Source organism: Bacillus rossius, chromosome 1 (genome assembly GCF_032445375.1).
Source record: "Bacillus rossius redtenbacheri isolate Brsri chromosome 1, Brsri_v3, whole genome shotgun sequence".
In the NCBI taxonomy this organism is placed as follows: domain Eukaryota; kingdom Metazoa; phylum Arthropoda; class Insecta; order Phasmatodea; family Bacillidae; genus Bacillus; species Bacillus rossius.
Genome location: NC_086330.1, coordinates 174,193,662 through 174,214,047, shown reverse-complemented (window position 1 = coordinate 174,214,047; position 20,386 = coordinate 174,193,662). Strand labels below are relative to the sequence as shown.

The window sequence follows — 20,386 nt, the reverse complement described above, 5'->3', positions numbered from 1 at the left end:
AAGTCTACGAGTCCGATACACCATTCTCCGTCTAAATCCAGAGGCGGGAAATGAACCGCCCGCAGTTCAGATGCGTGACCTGTCAAGGTAAGTGTTATCGACATGACTAATAAATTAACATCACTGCACAAGCTTTAAGTAGCAATTTATATTTGCCAGCTATTTTTTGTTTGTTAAAAAGCAAAGACACAAGTGTCCGCAGTTTGTTTGATAAGGTCTCTGTTCCGTTTCGTAATTGTAAAACAATGTAGTGGACCGGCCCAGGTACTGTCGCAGTTCAGGCGGAGGCCGTAAATTTCCAAAACTGTCGTAGTAAGTAGCTTTTTTTCCGGACTTAATGTACGCCACCCAGTGCGTGCCTCGACCCAACGACGTGTCTAAATTAATTATGGCGCACTCACGTGTGTTTGGCTTGCTGGGCAAAGTATCTCGCATAAACACGCCGCGGAAATTTGCAATTTTCAGTTTGCGTGCGTACTTTATTATATCTACGTTGGTGAGCGGTCGTTTCGGTAGGGAACTTAGGATTTTTTCATTCGTTTCTTCCTCATGCCTCGTCCTGTCTTGTGAGGTTGCAAGTAGAGTCCTGCGCCATTTTTTTTTACCGATGGCAATGGCTTCCATGTTGGCGTTGTGTCGCTGTGCTTCTTTTAACTGCTTGCGCTCATTCTTCGAAGTGTTGACTGCCCGCACTATACCGCTCGTTGCACCGATGAGGCCGCCGAGAGCACCCAATGCAGGCAAAAGCAAAGGAAGAAATCCTCCTATAATCTTCTTGTCGAGAGTCTGTAATTTTTGCTTGGCTTTTTGCACGCCTGCACCAGTCATGCGCTTCTTGGTCTTGCGTGAGTTAGTCTTTGACTTGATGGAGCTGGCTTGACGAGCACCCAGTCCTAATTTCGTCTTTGCCTTCATGATCTTAGATACGCCCCACGCTGCGATTTTCTCTCCGAGTCCCGCGTTCGACGATTTACTTATATCTTCGGCTTCATGTGCCAATATCTCGTCGGCCCGGTGTCTGGATTCCAGATCCTTGCTTAATGAATATGCGATATCGTGCTGCTTGCACTTTTCGTCGAGTGAATTAATGCCCACGTCACCGCGAGCTAACCTTTTCGCTAGTTTAGTGCCGGGGCCGCAGAATCTGTAGCCGGGAATGTGTAGCTCGAATGGTAGGTTGTTTATCAGCGAGTTCACGAGTCCCGCGCCGACGTATTTTTTGTTCTTACCTCTTCGAGTCATTACGCACAACTGACCAGAAAGTATAAATGTGTTTGATTTTATACAATTACTTTAGTACAATGCAGGTCGTCAAGCAAGACGTGTGTTTGCCCGTACGCATTACGCAAGACGATGTATTTAGTGCGCGTGAATCACGACATGGCTTTTTGTTACCTTCCGCCGTACGTTGCATAATGGCGGGTCCGTCAAACTGTGGCAAGACGTGTGTTTTACTGAGTTTACGGGAGGAGCCAAACGGTCTTCGGTTCGAGAACGTTTACTTGTATTCCAAGTCGTTGCAACAGCCAAAGTACCAGCGCCTAGCAACTGTTCTACGCTCGGTGGATGGTCTGGAGTATTTTCTGTTTAGTGATAATACCGATGTTGTACCTCCAAGCGAAGCAAAAGCCAATTCCGTGTTTGTTTTCGACGATGTAATGTGCGAGAAACAAGGCATAATACAAGAGTACTTTTCCATGGGCAGACACGCCAAGGTAGACTGCGTTTACCTGTGTCAGACGTACAGTAGAATACCAAAACATCTCCTACGGGCGGGTACAGACTAGAACATTTCAACGGACAGAACATTGTTCGCGAACATGTTTGCAACCAATGTGGACGGGAAAACGAACATTTCCCCGTAACAAAAAATGTTCGGTTGTTTGTTCGGTTGCGATCCGATATTTGTCGGTTTTTGCCCGTCACATCAAAGGATGTTCGCCGTGGCTCGGATAACAGTCTGGACGTCGCTGCGAACACTTCCTGCGAACATTCAGTTGTCGACGTGGAGCGGTGTTGTCTTCACGGAGTTAGTAGCGGTGCGTGACTCTTTTGTTATATGAGAATGGAGTGGTCCAAGGAAGATCAAATAAAACTGATAGATTTGTATAAACAACAAACAGTGATATGGGACCCAAACAATGTTAATCATTTCAACAAAATTAGAAAACAAGACGCGTGGGAAGAAATCGGGGCCGAAATGGACAGAGATGTGGACGAATGTAAGAAGAAAATGGAGAGTTTGCTATCAGCATTAAGAAGGGAGAGGAAGAAAATGAAAGACACTGCTGGAACTGGAAAAGGTGGGTTCATTTCAGTTTTATTTTGTAAAGTGGATTCTTTTAAAACATTAGTACATTTTGATTACGTAAAAAAAATTTTAAGTCGCACAAATTGTTCTGCAAACAGTAATTTGTTACAGGAACTGACGAAATGTACAGAAGTTCCTGGTTCGCTTTCGAAAGTCTACGTTTCTTGCTGGACAAAAATAAACCAAGAAAGACAATTTCGACGGTAAGTACAAGTTGCTTGGTACCAAACGTTCATACTAAGCATATTCATCTTGCCACGTTACTTTCCCTTCTCGTGTAAAATACTCCGCCAACTCTTCCCTTACGTCAAGTACCGCATTCTTTGATCTGCGGGGAACCCTTGTAACTGGCAACAACGGACCAATTTCTGTACCATCATCCCTCCAACGCCCTTGTATTACGTCTCCCGCTTCTTCATTATCAAATGTTCCCGGGGGTGTGTAAACTGTAGCAGATTCTGGTCTTTTACTCAAGAAATTGTGAAGCAAGGCAACAGTCATTACAACTCGCTCAGCATTTTGTGGTTCTAAGAGAAGAGGTTTCCTCAGCACGCGAAAAACTGAAGATGCAATGCCGAACACGTTTTCCACAACCCTGCGAGTACTGCACAACCTGTAGTTAAAAATCCGTTCCTTTGTCCCTTTACGATGATAACCAGCATATACCTTCATAAGGTTGCCCGACAAAGGAAATGCTTCATCCCCAATAAAAAAATATGGGATATCTGTGTTTCTGTTCCTCAATGGGGCGGCGGGAGGAAGATGCAATGAGTTCGATGCAATCCTTTTGCCCAGCTCAGATTTTGCAAATACGCCACCATCCGATATTCGGCCTTGGCATCCCACATCTACAAATAAGAAATTGTAATTGGCATCTACCAAAGCAAAAAGTACTATACTGAAAAATCCTTTGTAGTTTATGTACTCGCTTCCACTATTCATAGGTGACTGTAATACAACGTGTTTACCGTCGAGCGCGCCTACACAATGTGGGAAATGCCACTTGCTTTCAAATTCTCTTGCTACTGCCGCCCATTCTTCTTCAGTGGTAGGAATCTGTAACAGATATATTCAGAACCACATGTAACGACCGGTTGTTATAATTCTCCTTTGACATTTATCCCATTTATTTCATTTACATGTTTATGTTTCTGCCTAACTCAGTGGCAACTAGTCCAATGAAGGGGACGCAGAAACATTATTATACACACGTATTTGACTTGAAATTTTGCAAAATGCAAGAATTACTGTTGTGTGGTGTAATAAAAATTTAAACGATGTAGCTATAAAACCAGTGAAACATTATTTGGCTCAAACGATAATTTATTTATAATTACTTATTATGACATTTTTCAGATGCGAGTAGAAAGCGAAGAGAGAGACGTAGAATGTGGTGCAGTTGGAGAATCAGCACAGGAAACTGTACCGAAAAAGAAGAAGCAGCGAGTCGAAGATGCACGTCTGGACAAAGCCTTTCATATATTGTCGTCCACCGCGAGTCAGCTTAACGATGAGTGCCAACATTTTGGAAATTTGGTCGCATCTAAGTTGAGACAGTACAACGTTGATACTAGATGTACAATTGAAAATGACATTATGGGTATTTTCCTTCGCGCTAACAGGGGTTTCTACAATAACACTCAGAATTTTATACAACCACACTATCCATGTCATTTTCCATCGGACAACTCTGTCATGCAGTCAAACACTGTATTGTCCAACCCTACAACCCCGTGTCCTTCAGCAGGATCACCTACCTTGACGTCTGATGATGATGATTTCATTATTCACGATCTCTTATAAAATATTTTTGTTTTAATTACAGTGCTCCTAATGATTTGTAACACAGTGTAAACAACTTTGTCATTTCTTATAAATAAATGTAGAAAATTACGTTAATAAATCTTTCAATTACACAGTACCGCAGAATAAGTCAATACTTACCTTAATGTAATCCTCAAGTCCTTCGATGAGAGCAGAACACACTTCAGGAATAACTGTGCTGATAGTCTGTTTTGAAATTTTAAATACATACTGAAGGCTGGTATACGAATCACCAGTTGCTAAAAAACGTAATGTCAATGCCAGTCTTTCTGTAATTGGAATTGCTTTTCTGAACGACGTATCTCTCTTACCAATTTTCGCTCCTATCAAATTGATCAACCACTCAAAATCTGATGGGTGCATTCTTGTAAAGTTCTTGTAAAGACCACTGACTGACTGAAAACTTAAGTCTGCCAACAAGTTCGAGCCACTATATGTTGTCCTACTTTCATACAGTTTTGTAATCCACCAACGGCGAGATTTCCTTCGCTTTTTAACCGCATAGTGAATGTAAATATATACAGCTGCTGCTACTTGCGCCTGTGTACTCATCGTGCCACTGCTTAGTACGGAATGGGTCACAGGGAACACACCTCGAACAATGTTCGCAAACAATGTTCTTTCGAAATCTGAACACTGTTCGTAAAATGTGTCGAACACTGTTCGCTGTTCTGTTCGCTAAAATGTTCTAGTCTGTACCCGCCTTAAGAGACAACGCGAATGTCATAGTACTTTTTCGCATGGACGAACTTAATTTACGCCACGCTTATGACGATCACGTAAACACCGACATGACGTTCCAGGAATTCAAAGACATGTGCTCCTTGTGTTGGAAACACGAGCACGGATTTCTAGTCATTGTAAAGGACTGGCCGCTATATAAGGGCAGGTACAGACGAGGTTTCGATCAGTTTATCGCCAAAAATGAGTCATAGCATTTCTAAATTTGGACGCAGCAGTCGAGACTTACGTACTGCTCTCAAGTCTCATGACAGCGATATCCGCAAATACATTTCGCTACTGGCTCAAAAGGTGGAAAGTGTGAAAAACGAATTACTAGAGTATCTCGTTGCCATCGACCAGCGTGTGGAAGCCTCGGATTCTCGCATTCGCGACATGATCGAAGTATCGAATGCACAAAGACGTGACGATCTGAGGACTTTTCAAAGTAGTCTGAAAGCATCACTATCTCACTTGCCAACAAATTCAGATTTAGTCAAACACAAGAAAGAAGTTTCTGCGATCGAATAAAAAAGTATATAAGGAGGTTTTGCAATAAGTTTTCAGCCAGTACAATGTCGGACCTGGCCAGTGACCTTCATCGAGCTATACAGTCTGTTCGTGAAAAATATTTACTTGCTAGACGAACCAGACTTGCACGTGAGATGGAAAATGAGGAGATATTTAAACCAATCACTAGTCGCCTCGACGAACTTAAAAACAAGGAAGAACCAGCCTTCATTGTGAAGACAGAAGTTGAAGATGAAATGCCGACTGTAAAGAAGAGAAAGTATGAACCAGATCGAGAAGAAGAGGACTTAACAAGTACAGAGTCCATGCACAAAAAAAAAATACCGAAAAAGGGACATCAAGTTAATGCAATGGTCCGACCATACCTGATATCGTTTACGAGCCGGAATAATGACACGACCTACGGAGTGTACAGAAAACATAATAAATGGTTCCTCGGTGCTAAAGAAATAGACTTTCTACCAGGAAACATCGTGCGCGTAGCAGAGTTCAAAACGCGCGGGACTCCGGGTCTGTACGAATTGCTGTTTCGCAGGGAGCCTAAAGGATATTCTCACAACGACTTACAAGAGTACAAAAAACTGCTAGAGCTAACCAACGCACATTTTCGCGATAACGATCCAGATAGTGGTGTATATAAAGACGTAGATCATGAAAAAATCGACATTCTCGCTAATCTCTTCAGTGAACTAACAATACATGGCGAAGGTTTAAAAAAGCTAGAAAGTGGTCAGACATTTGACTATGTATATTGGGACGACCCTAATGAATTAGTTGATCGCCTTAGAATTCTACATGCATCGCTTAGTGTAGGAAACTATTCGCACATCAACGAAATAGTCTCCATACTTGAAGAACTGAGGGAAGCCGGATACATACAATAAGTCAAACTGGAATCGCTCGCGAACTTTATGCTCCTGCTAGACGGAAATACCTTCGTCGCAAAGTCATAGTTCGTGGAATTGATGATTTATTCCAGGCGGACCTTGTTGAGATGATACCGTATTCCCGATTGAATAAAGGTTTCAAGTACATGTTGACAGTCATCGATGTTTATAGCAAGTTCGCTTGGGCTAGACCTGTCAAATCAAAGACTGCAACTGACGTAGCCAAGGCCATGAACAATATTTTGCGTGATGGACGTGTACCGTCGCACCTGCAAACGGACCTCGGGAAAGAATTCTACAATGCGACCTTCAAGGCTTTGATGAAGAAGTATGGCATCAAACACTACTCTACATTTAGTAACGTCAAAGCCTCCGTTGTCGAAAGGTTTAACAGAACTTTGCGTTCCAAGATGTCGCGGCAGTTCACGGCTAACGGAAATTACAAGTGGCTTGACATCTTGCCGAAACTAATAAACGAGTATAATTCCACTGTGCATTCTACCACGAAAATGAAGCCAAAGGACGTAAAGGACAATCGCCTGCTTCAAACAGTGTTTTCCAACACGAAGAAGAAAGATCCACGAAAGCGTAAAGCTAACGTCGGCGACATTGTGCGAATCTCCAAGCAGAAAGGTATCTTCGAGAAAGGTTTCACTGCGAACTGGAGTCCCGAACTTTTCCGTGTGACACATGTTCGTGAATCAGAACCTAGGACCTACTACCTCGAAGATTTGGACCACAAACCTATCCATGGCGGCTTCTATGCCGAAGAGATTCAGCCTACTTTGTATCCCGATATGTACTTGGTGGAGAAGATTATAAAACGAAGAAATGGACGGTCTTACGTCAAGTGGTGGGGCTTTCCACCTCGCTTTAATTCGTGGGTGGCTGATGCGGAAATCGAGAAATCTAAAAAACTTTAGTAATTTGTCTGTGTATTTTTTTTGTACTTGTAGTAGTGTAGTATGTATTTAATAAAAGTTTTTTTAAAAGAACTTGCAGTGTTTTTTATTTTCTCAAACCTTACACTTTAGTGGTACTTTTTTAAAATATTAATGTTGTTTTGTATCGACAAGGGATCGAACCAAGGACCTTAGTGGATCCAATCAATCAGTATATAGATTACAAATTTATTTAATGAATTTTGAACTTTTTCCCGAATCTCTAGCATTAAAATTACGAATTTCCAATATGGTAGTCTTGACGTCTGATAGGATGATGGTAATAGAGGATTTAAAGTCTCTTTACGAAAGTTTAACATGGTTTATTGAAATTATTATTTTTTCATAAAATTAAACATTATTGCATCGATCGGGTATCGAACCGAGTCTCTAATCAATATGTAAATTAATGAGTGATTTATTTAATGAATTTTGGAACTTTTCCCGAATTTCTAGCTAAATAATTACGGATTTTCAAGATGGTGGCCAAATTTAAAGATGGCGGGTGTCACAGTAATAAATGATTACTGCACTCTAGCGGATAAGAATCAAACTAACATGGCGTCAGCGCACTCTCGCCGACGATACATTGATGATGGCTTCCAGCATCAAAGACAAGATGGCGGACATGACGTCATACTAGATGACGAAATATATGCTTTGAAAAAAAGTGGTGGGAGTCAGTCTGCTAGCACCCACCACGGGGGGAAGGATCGGTCGCCATTTTTAATTTTTTTTTGCCCTCACCGGGTTCGAACCGAGGACTCCGAACTCCGTGTCGTACATGTTTTTTTTTTATAAATAATTTATTAAAATTTTATTATTTAAATTTTTTTATAAATTTTAAAAATTTTTTCGTAAAATCGGATAATAAATAAAAAAGTTAAAGATTGCGACCGTAACGGAAATTGCAACGGTGACGTCATCATCCAATATGGCGGATAACACAATGCCGGAATGTTCGAGAACACATTGACGTCATCCAATATGACGGATCCAAGATGGCGGATCCAAAATGGCCGTCGGGGTCAAGGTCAAACTTGTCCCGTTACGCTATGTCCCGTTACACTCATCCAAGATGGCCGCCGTGACGACACAGATGGGCGTGACGTCAGAGATGTGGATCGGCGCCACAGGCTCCACACCCTGGACCCTGTGCCAGTAGCCCCATTCCTATACTACTGTAAATTTTTCTTACAGATTGAATAGTCAAAGTTATCCGATGATAAATTTTTCCGCACAAGTCGCGCGAAGAGGGCAAATAATACTTAGTTATCAATATAAGGGTTATTCAGGATTGCGTAGCAAAATTTTTTAGTCACAGTATCCAATAATTTGGTGCAGGGTGGGGATAAGGCCTATAAAACTTTTGAAAAAAAATGCATACATTTCTAAATCTATTGAATTTTTTTATTAATTTGTTTCCATACTGTACAAAAAATTTTTGATTTGATCGATGGATTATTCTGTATATCTCCAGGAATAAATAACACGACAATCCTTCTTAGAAGACATAGTTCCCTTAATTTGAATAAGTATAAGTATGTGTTTATATTTTTGTACAGAAAAATTTCAGTCGAGTAAAATCATGCAACTGTCATAATCGTGCTGGAGGCCCACCAAGCAAGCAATTGGCGAAACATTTAAAGAGAATAAACGAAAATTGGCTTATAAAATCTGGTTATGAAGATAAGGGGACCAAGAGAAAAAGTATCGTACGTACAGACCTATTATCGCGTTAAACCATAAAAAGCAAGATGAAGGGAGCAAAGATTAGCGGGATAAAATAAGTAGCACATTTCATGAGCATAGTTTTAAATAACTTTATTTTAAAAACTGAAGAATGTGTTAACCAAACAATTTCGTATTTTAGGCATAAGAAAAATAGCTTATATTTTAATCGAAAAAAATTAATGTGCTTGGAACAAACGAACAACGTCGTTGGTCAAAATGAAATTAATTTATCATTAATAATTTAAAAATTGTTTTACACATTATTATCACACTTTTTATATCAATGATTTCTTCTTCTAAATAACTACTGTAAAGAAGCCGTACTAATCGTATACACTTCGATAAAAGTACAAAAAAAATAGTATTGCCAAAATTGTATTTAATTTTAGTTATTGCTATATGGTGTGTATGTATAAATATTTCAATTTACACCTGGTGTCAAATTTCTTATGTCAACAGCTGACATAATAAGAGGCATAACCAAACGGCAAAAGGTTACAGGTTTTTTGTAACTGATTGCTGTACCCGTAAATAGTCAAATGCAGCTTTTAAAAAGTTCGTGTGCACACAGAGAGACAAAATGCTTTATTTCTTGTAGCTGGAGCAAATGAAAAATCATCGGCATAAATATTTGCGAACATCACAAATGTTAATTTAACTGAGTTCATCAAATATCAATCTTGAAGAGTGATAGGTTTTATTGTTGTGTGAAATCAATATCAATATCCCTCCTGCTCATATAAACTATAACAAATAAAATGGCTATATCTTTCCCGGGACTTGCCACCCCATACCCAGTTTTGTGAGGCAAGCAGTTTCCGTACTCTGCTATTGCTTCAATATCATCTTCTCTTTCAGATACACATCAACGAATTCTCGACTTCAAAGAGATTCATGCATCAGTGTAAAAATATAAAAAGGAACGATACTTGAAAAATATGAGCCCCGTCAAGGGGTAGATATTTCCAATCTCCCAGTGAAAAAATGACTGTGTTGAGTAAGCATATTAAATAACTGCTGAATCAATTCATAAAAATTGTTAAAGGAAACAAGCCCTACCTTCAATAACTTTTATATTTTACATATTAACATTAGCATTTTTCGTAAAATTTTTAATTTAATAGTATTAATATTTGCAAAACTGTATTAAAAAACAGAAATAGGCTTCAGAAAACATATTCAGATATTTTCCAAATTTTATGGGCTTAAATTTCTTGATAGTCAAAGAAACACAAATGTATATTTTTATTGTCCCAGAGTAAATCCCACAAAGACCTAAGAGAAAATTACTTCAGGGATTGTGCTTGTCTTTGGTCTGATGCACATTACACTTGAGAAGAATCAGCAAGGGAAAAATAAAAAAAAACAGTTCTGTAATCAGCTTATATAGAAGCAGCAAACAATTTTTTTTTCAATCGATTGAATTTTCGGTTGTTTATTACCATTCTTATAATTACAGGAAATGTCTTAATATTGCTGAACGTGATTCTGTAACGTAGCACTAACATTTATGTAATATCAGTAAAATATATTGGAGGCTCCTGCGCCAGAAGTGGGAGTGTAAAGCTGGAGCCGATGTCCACCATCTTTGATTCTGACGTTATAGCGGCCATACTGAATTATCTTGACCTTTGACTTTGAACCTCAAAAATGCCAAAAAATAACTCAAAATTAGCCGACATTCGCCAAACTTAAAGTTTTTAGGAAACAATTTCCTCCGAAAAATATCAAAGAAATCTGGAAACGTAACATTCTTTTCAAGAGAACAAAATAACGTTTTGAGGGAAAATGCCCCGTTTTATTCCCCAAAAAAGTCAGACTTTGGAAATGTCCCCAAACCGGATTAAATTTCCGATCAAAAAGCCGCCCTAACCCGATTAGGTCTTGACATTGACAATTAGGATAATGTTATGGCCACCATTTTGAATTTTTGATATCACAGCCGCCATCTTGAAAATCCGTAGTTAATAATGTAGAAAAACGGGATTTTTTTTAATTCTTAAAAAAATTTAATTACATTTTCAATACAATTTTAATAAAAACGTACATACGTCATGTTTTCGTCGGTTCGAACCTGGTGAGGGCAAAACATTTACAATGGCAAAAATGTTTCCTATAAACGGGATATTTTAGTTACTTTTGACGAATGTTTGGCCAATTTTGGCAACTTTTGAATAATTTTGTAAAATTTAGCTAGGCAAATTTTTAGCCTCAAGGTTAAAAGTCAAGGTCACCCAAGATGGCTGCCGTGACATCATCATCGCAGATGGCGGACATCGGATACATCTCCCCACTTCCACTCCTGGTGCAGGAGCCCCCAATATATATTAGCCTACTAATATATATATATATATATATATATATATATATATATGCAGACTGCTCTGTTGTAGAAGCTTTGATTACAGTTGTGATTACAAGAACCGAATATTTTTACAGCAACAGTGAATTTTATTGTTCAGTTTAAAATAACTGTTAAGTACCTGCAACAAACCCATTTTGTTTCAGCTGCAGAGCAGTAAGCTGTAAAAAAATTTCCTTTCTGTGAAAAGTTTAAAAAACACTGTTTTATACTCAACCATTTTGTAAGGTGTCTTTAGTATGATTGCTATGCTACAATTACGTTGTGATTTTATATATAAACCTCAAATATCGTTCAAGAGCCTAACGTACCTAACTAGTAAATAAGAAGTTACAATAATGTTGGTTGCTGGAAGAAACACGGTTCACCGTTATAATCTTTTGCATGGTTTGAAATCACAATGCTAAAGAGAGTGAAAACTACAAGATAAGATAAACTTTAAGAAAAAGTTTATTTTGTATCAGTGTATAATATTAGTCTTTTGTAAACAAAATGTATGGAATATTTGCACTTAGTTTTTGTTGGAAGATCACGATCAGTAGGTGCACAAAGGTAAGTTAAAGCCATATAAAAATATCGTCGCTTTTAACGGTTCTGTTTGGAAATTTTTCCGATATGCAAGGCATGGGCTTAGCTTTGTGCCAGCGGTGATTAGCGTATGTTGTTCGTGTTCGGTAAAATATATATTAAGTAGATTTAAAAATAAATTTCTACCTATTGTAGCTGCTAGCGTGGCGCAAATTACAGAAAAATTTTATATAGTTAATCGTTTTATGGTCTATATACTCCAAAACCATCGTCAAATCAAAAGTATATATATATATATTAAATTTTGTAGACACGATAAGTGTCGCAATTTTCACAAAAAAACTTCAAAACTAATAAATAAAACCTAGTAGTGTAAAATCTCGGTTGACTTCGTTAATGGGCAATATCCGACCAAAGGGGTAGAAATGGGTAAGGTTTTTTTTAAAAAAAAAAACATAAAAATCTCTGAAACTTCCATAATATCGTAACTATCACAGCCGTTTGAACTAATTATTACTAGTAGGAGTAATACCACAATTTTTTTTTACGTTTTTGATACGACCAACTATAATTGAAAAGAGTTTAAAAAAAAATAAAAAAAAGAATAGGAGGCCAAAAATAAATAACTCCCTTCGTAGACACAACATCTATTTTGTGAAAATTTTGAATTAATCTTGTAATTTTTATCTAAAACTTTTGTTTGAAAACATTTTTGATCAGACGAACCATTGTTGCAGGGGGTTGGAAAATGAAGGTGTAGAAAGTAGTAAATATAGTATTTACTGGCGCTGGTGCCGGTGCGTGTTGTCGGTGTCCATGTCCGCAATCTAGAATTCGTACGTTAAAGCGGCCAATTTCTGTGTCAAAATACATCAAAATTTCTCAATAATGACTCCAAATTCCTCCAAATTTCTATAAATTTCCCTATTTCGAAGGAAAAATTCCCGTTTTGAGGGAAACTGTCCAATTTTTATTGCAGAAAAACTAAAAAATTTCGAATTGTTCCCAAAAAGGCTAAAACTCCCCATGGGCAAGCCTCCAATAAGCCGATGTAGGGGATTTTTGACCTTGACCCTTGACCTTGAACTTAAAAACGAAATCTTTATATTTGACAATAAAATTCCAAAAGAATTCCAAAAAAATATGCAAAAAGCTTACGTCATACCCGCCACTTTGGATACTAGAAACAAAGCACTTTATGTTAACGCCCGCCATCTTGAAAATCCGTATTTATTGCCCGATTTTAACGGGAAAAATCTATAAATTTAAAAAAATTATATTAATTTAATTTTAATAAAAACTTCCGCCATCTTGAATTAATACTTCACAGTTGCACTTTTCGTTATGTTCGCCATCTTGGATACTATAAATTTTGCCGTTGTCGGTACGCCCGCCATTTTGGAAATCAAAATTTTAAAAATTTTTATGCTATAATTTCAGGAAAAAATTTAAAACTATTGAAAAATATACTTGATACAATTTTATTTTAAAAAGCACTTACGACATGGAGTCATGGGTTCGAATCTGGTGAGGGCCAAATAAAAATGGGGACAGATCCTTCCGCCACGGAAGCCACCAGACAGACTGGCATCCCACCACTAATGCCAAGGCACATAATATGCCAAACAGTATGACATCATGTTAGCCATCATGTTTTCGCCGGCTGAAGGCCGCCATCTTGTATCCGAAATATTGTTTTCGTCTGCTAAAGTGCGTTGGCTGCCGCCATGTTAGTTTAAATTTGTACCCGCAAGAGTGTAGGAATATTTTTTACCGTGGCGTCCACCATCTTGAAATTCTGTAAATTTTAAGCTAGGAATTCGGGAAAAATTCCAAAAATCTTTAAAAAAATTATTTGTTAAAAAATTGATTAATTCGATCGATATCTGTCCATCGTTCGATCCTTGCTTGATGCCAAAAAAAGAATAATTTAATTAATACTAACAAAAAATCACAGTTTCGAGAAAAAACAACAAAATACAAATAAAATATTAATTACAGAATTTCTTAAAGTAAAAAAGAGCTAATCACAAACGTTTCTCGATGTCTAAAGCACTGTAGTATAGACTTAATGTATAGAAACACTGATACTTTCGAAGAGACTGTCGCACTACAAGGAAAGTAGAATAGATATTTATGCATGATATATTGAAGTTTTTCAGTGAATTCATGAGGTTAAAACATTTCGGTTACAACTTGTTAATACTAAGGAAAAGAAGTTGCCCGATTCGATATCAAAGTTTAGATTTCCCCTTCTTTTTTTCCCAACTAATTGGTCCAATTGAGAGAGCTTGAATTTGTAAGTAATGACTTGAGACCCAACTGTTTGTTGTATGTACTTGTTATGGTTATTTATAATTACAAAATATTATAAATAAATTGAAGTTTTTCAGTGAATTCATAAGGTTAAAAAATTTCGGTTACAACTTATTAATACTAAGGAAAAGAAGTTGCCCGATTCGATATCAAAGTTTAGATTTCCCTTTCTTTTCTTTCCAACTAATTGGTTCAAATGAGAGAACTTGAATTTATTAGTAATGATTTGAGACCCAACTGTTTGTTGTGTGTACTTGTTATGGTTATTTATAATCACAAAATAATTATAAATAATTAAAATTACATATAGAATTTCGTTTTGACAAATTTTTAGTATGCATCCCATTCCAGGTCAGTAGTCAACAATACACGAACAATTTAAATTCTCATTATAATTAGTCATTTTGAACGCTAAACTACAACATAAATTTCATTCACTGTAAATACAAACACAAGAGGTTAGTTCTCATTTATAACAGTTAAAATATTCAACCTCAATAGATTGTAAAGTCCGTTTGTGTTACCAAATTGAAACACATTGCCACAATGATTATCACGACAGCATTCATCAACACGCAATCTAATTTTATGAATGTAAACATCTTAGTTCTCGATATACGGCATTTGGTAAGTGTGATTTCGAGAATGGAATGGAGGTCAAATGGAACGGAAATGTGTAATCTCGGTGCTTACATTTATGACGGATGGCGCGAAGAAAGTTTACAAAGTCTAAAGGAAACTTGATACTATTAAATGTTTAATGAATATGAACAATATTGGCAAATTTTTTATAAAATTACTTGTCGAACATCAGCTCCAAAACCGGCGTTATTTTTTTCAACTCTCTTTTGTTTTTATTGGAGCCGTTTCCTTATACAGTTTAACTTTTTGCTCTACAAATCGAATGATTCTATAGTCGACGTAGCTGCTCCGGCAGCCAATTATAGTGGCGAGTTGGGAAACTGCGTGATTTGTGTCTATGAATTTTGATGAAAACGCAATTGTCGTATACTTAGGTATTACTCTCAGCATTACTTTAAAGAATTCTCCGTTAAATTTCGTTTCCGAGTTTTGTATTGTAAGTTTATTTGCAACATGAAAACACATGGATTTGCTCGTTACCGAGGTTGGATATTTCTGTACACATCACTGACGAGTAATGATTGTCTTGTTTAATTTTTTTTGTACGTTACTCTCTCTTTTTTTATATCACAATTACCTAACACAACAGGTTCAACCATCTAGCACCTTATCGGTTGAGATAATATATTATTTGGTGATTTCAACTTGTATGGTTGTTTTATTTTGTCCCCTTAAGTTTATACTACAAATTAAAATCATCTTGTATTCTCTTATCTAGTATTAGGCTGATTTCAAACAATTTTCTCAGGCGGTGATAAACATAAATACTAAATATTTTTAAATTAATTATTTTATATTAACTTGCTTGAAATAATCTTTTACTATTTTAGGTAAGAAATTCTGTGTATTATGTGAGTACTTTTTGCTCATCTAGTACCTCTATTTCGTATGGAATTAGTTCCGATGTAAATCAAAAGGTTTTGACGTGACAACGTCTAATAAATCGATGAACGCCGGCTGCACGCACGAAAAAGGATGACTCATTGTCCCATTACGCACATTGTCCCGTTACGTTGTAAAGTTTGGCCCTAAACCCCGGCCAAACCAAACAACTTCCGCAACCCGCGACACAGTAAACTCCTATATTATCCCGTACCGCGAGAGCAGGTAAACCCAAAAATATATTAAAACCCAAATTAATGGCAGGCTCAAAAAATACTAATAAGATTGCGAACAGTGAGAGGAGGCAGCAAGTTAAAAAGACGCAAAAATTATATGGCAACATTTATTATATATATATATATAGGGCCTATATATATATATAGGGCCTATATATATATATATATATATACCATAAAATCAATTCATGACAAATCAGCGCATCCATCATAAAATACATACCCTATTATTACTTATAAAAAAGGCTATATAATAATACTAAAAAAATATATACTTTAACAAATCCCCCAATAAAGTATAATTTGGATCATATACTTCGGAGCTCCGAAAAATTAAATGTAATTACCAAAAAGACATTAAAAATATATAAGGACATATTAATACCAATACAAATATAGATACGCACCGGGCGTAGCACTACTGTAAATACCAATTAACAGAATTTACCATCAAATAGGCGAAATATAGCCAAAATATGACACACATTAGCATCCAATTCAATATATCAAAAATTTAGCAAATTACAAATTATGGGTTAACAAGCCCTTCTCAGTTAAGTCATTTTCTAATGGTCGACGCCTCTTTTCTTCCACGTCTGGCAGGGATTGGGTGAACACGCTGAACGTAAAATCCCAGTTTCAGTGTTATTGGTCCGTTAATTTAAATCTCCAAAATCCACAAATTTTAGTTTCGCACCAGGGGTCAAAGGGGTCAACGGGGCGGTGGCACGGCTGGCACTTAATTGCTTTTTTTTTTTGACGTCGTGATGTCCGGTCACCAAATACACTCGTTTGCTCACGAGTGTTTTTAATGGCAAACCCTTGCCATAACACGTTACCGTAGCTGCAGGTAATTGTACGGATATGACGAATCCTTCGCCATACCGTCTTGGAGTTTACTTTGGCGCACATAATCATCCTTGGAAAATCCTCGCGATATTCACACACGCCTCACCAACCACTCGCGTTTCATCGTACCAACGCGTTCTACTTTATATATACGAACCCCGTTCATATTCAAAAAGGAACACTCGTATTAAGATGTTCGACCAGCAAGTCACTTCAACGTGGAATCATCACTATGGCCAACCCGCGTTTAACTCACGTCCGCGCCCGCCCGGGCCCACCAGGTGACTGCCGCTCGCCAGTCTCCCCTGACGTCACACACTCAGCTGTTCTGCTCGCGCGCCGCCTAGCGCAGCGATTACCAAAATATTCGGTAGTGTCCTTGAACTATCCAGACCAATTTAATAACTTAAAATCTTAAAATTAAAAAATAATAAGACTAAACAAGAATTACAATTTCCTTTTTTAAAACAAAATATAACAAACTTAAATACAAAATAACTCTTATTACCAGGGCATCCGAAAAGGTTAATAGAATGAGTTAACCATTTCTGTCAACATAAACATTATCAAAGGTAGAGGCTGTAGCACACATGCTACAACGCTCATTGTACGCTTGCACCGCATCTATCTCTCTTCCACTCGATTGGAACAAACATCGATTTGACTTTTTCGAGGCACATCAAACTTGAAACACTCCCATTAGTTTTCTACTTTTCCTATCATAGTCCTATCCTTATAAGAATAACACAGATTGGAAGAAGTTAAATAGCAAACATGTATAAAAGTTAAAGTTAAAATAATCTGTTTGTTAAAGTAATAAACATATTTGAATTAATGAGTGCAAATAAAAGTAAATTTATCAATTATACTGTAGATTTCATTTTACTTCTTCTTTGTATCCATACAAAAAAGTGATAATTCAATAAAATGATTCATATTTATTCATAAAAGTGTGCAATCATTTCATCAATGTTTTGTTATGACGTTGTCACGTTAAACTATCGTCCGTAAACCGACTTTACAGACTACCAATTTTTTAGGATGGAATATGTAAAGTATTGAATAGAGCATTAATAAATGAATAAGAAATAGCATCTTTATTGTGGTGAGAATTACCTTCGTATGTTTGCTGTCAACATAAATGTATGTATTTACCACAATACGAACACGTCAATTTATTCCCAATGTACGGGCAGAGAAGATTTTTTTTAATCTCTAAAAATAAAAATTTAATGATCGTTCGTTCAAAATCTTAAATCTCCAAAATTTCTAAAACTAATGCAATAAAATTTTGACAAAACGCTGCATTTGAATACATGCGTGTTTTTATGTACCTATGTCACACCTGCGATAGGTCAAATATAGATATTTAAAATTAAATTTTTTATATTTTCACTTCTACAGAGTGACATTTAAAATATATATATGTATAAATATAGGTATACAGAGGTGGGAGATAGACAGATATAGAGGGATATATATATATATATATATATATATATATATATATATATATACGTAAAGAGATAAAGAGAGAGTTGTGGATATATATAGATATATAGAGCTATTCATAGAGAGATGGAGACAGAACATTAGAGAGAGATATAGAGAGATGCTTTGTATATGTTAACCAAATTCAATAAAATTCCAAACAAATTAATTGAGCCATCGCACCACATGCCGGGCATTAGTTGGTGTTCAAACACAAACATTAACTGACCGTGCCGCTCGTCATCACTTCTTGCTGCAAACTGAGACCAGCCGCCAATCATCACGATGTTGCGGTGGCGGCCCTAAGCTCTGCAATGTACTCTTGCGGTAACTTAATACTTTGGAGAGAGGCCTTGTTGGGGACTGGGGGTATATATAGCTCCCCAAATACAAGAAAGGGTAAACTCTTTAAAAGAACGTATTTAAACCAATCAGAAACGTAATTTCGGCGTTAAGTTGTATAGAAATTTTTATATTCTTTCCTGATAAATTATTTATGGGCAAAATTTATAAATACTAACCTTCATTGTTGGTGATGTCTCGTTATTATATGAGACAATTAAAACTTTAAAAAATTTTCTAAAACGAAACCATGAAAACTGAATTTAAAGAGAAAAGTGTTGACTAGCACTTTTAATCACATATTATAAAAATGTAATGCTTCCTTTTCCCATCAATTTCAATAATAGTTCACATAAAGCAAGAAAAACCAGAAAAACGAATATAAATTAAAATGGGCGGCGCAAGGTCATGCTAAGCGCGGAACCCTGCTAGGCGCGGAGACATGCTAGACGTGGGGCCACACTCGCCGCCGATTCATCATATTGCCATCCGGGGCAGTAAGCGTAGGCGAGGCCAGAAACCGAAGTTTCTATAACTCGCTAAGTGCATAGTAATTCAGGTGTACCCCACACTGGTGAAGAATCATTTGAATCGACGGCGGTGTGCGTGTCTTGTGGGATAGGTTTGGCACACGGGGCTGTGTGTGCGCTGGTAAGTTGTGTCGTGCTATAAAAGTTACGTGTACATAGTTCGGCGGGGGAGTGAAGCTCCCCACCAGTTAGATCGGCTAACTGCCGTGATGTAGTGTCGTGTTGGTGTGCAAGAGAGGCTTGTAGGTGTGCTGTAATTTCAAGTGGACTAGTTAAACTCGGGCGTGGCGTGTAGTGAAAAGCTGTGCGAGCCGCTCCTAAGAACCCCTGGGAACACATAACATACCAGGGTAGTTAGCCCATTGGTGCATGTAACAGGTAGTTCAGGCCGACACTCACGCAGGCATATAATCGCGTGGTCTAGTTGGTGAGACGTTAAAAGAAATTACATGGATTAGTATACCTCTGGCTGCCTTAAGGACCGAACTATTGCGTTCCGACATAGCTCGGTCAAAGTTAGGCTAAGCCAGTATTGCTGTAGCTAGTCCCCAGATTTTTGTCTTCTAAAACCTGTTAAATAGAGAGTGGAGTTAGTGAATTTTATTTCCAATAAAGGTTGTCGTGTTTTATTGTTTTGGCGGAGAAATGCCCTCGTCCAAACCTTTTTTTATTTATAATTTTTAATTATTTTATTAATTATTTTTATTTTAATAATTTTTTTAACAAATTAAATTTAGACTTAATGCTAACTGTACATGCCCCTAGAGCCCTGCCCTGACAGGCATGCATGCCTCTCGGCCCGGATCCCCAGCGAGGGCTGGGGCATCAACCCCTACCAGTTCACCTGCATGATTCTGCCTTGGCAAGGTGCTACGACGTGTGTGTGGCCCTTGGTTTGTCGCGCGTGTTGTAGTGGTGTGGCTGTACATTATATTTACCCCGGGGAAGGGAAGATATTTAGTTGGTTTACGGAACTAGCTTTGATAATTCAAAAATCCCATGCCTTCCGAAACGCAGCCGGTACCGGAGGTGAAGCCTACCAGGTGGGTCGCGCCCTTCAGACATCGGGAGTCAGCCCTGGCAACACAGGCAGCCGAACCCTAGTAGGCCAATCCTGCACCTGCATGCTTCGGACCATTTTGAATTGCATAGGCAGTGTAAACTTTAAACTTTAAACTGTAGGCTCCACACGGTGTGTGTTTTGTCTGACGGCCCTCGGTGGCCCGGCCAATCAGCTCGCTCCTTGGCCCGTGATTGGTC

At 37.7% G+C, this 20,386-nt stretch overlaps 1 protein-coding gene and 1 long non-coding RNA gene across 2 annotated transcripts in view; one reads left to right on the top strand and one right to left on the bottom strand.

Annotated features, from left to right (window-relative positions):
* The window catches only part of LOC134527109 (chondroitin sulfate proteoglycan 4), a 530,625-nt gene that overhangs the window by 160,963 nt on the left and 349,276 nt on the right, over window positions 1-20,386 (bottom strand). The gene's annotated exons all lie outside the window — the stretch shown is intronic.
* LOC134529669 (uncharacterized) lies at window positions 1,783-4,690 on the top strand. Its single transcript, XR_010074662.1, has 3 exons — window positions 1,783-2,303; window positions 2,423-2,514; window positions 3,668-4,690. It is a non-coding gene; the product is annotated as an uncharacterized LOC134529669 (long non-coding RNA).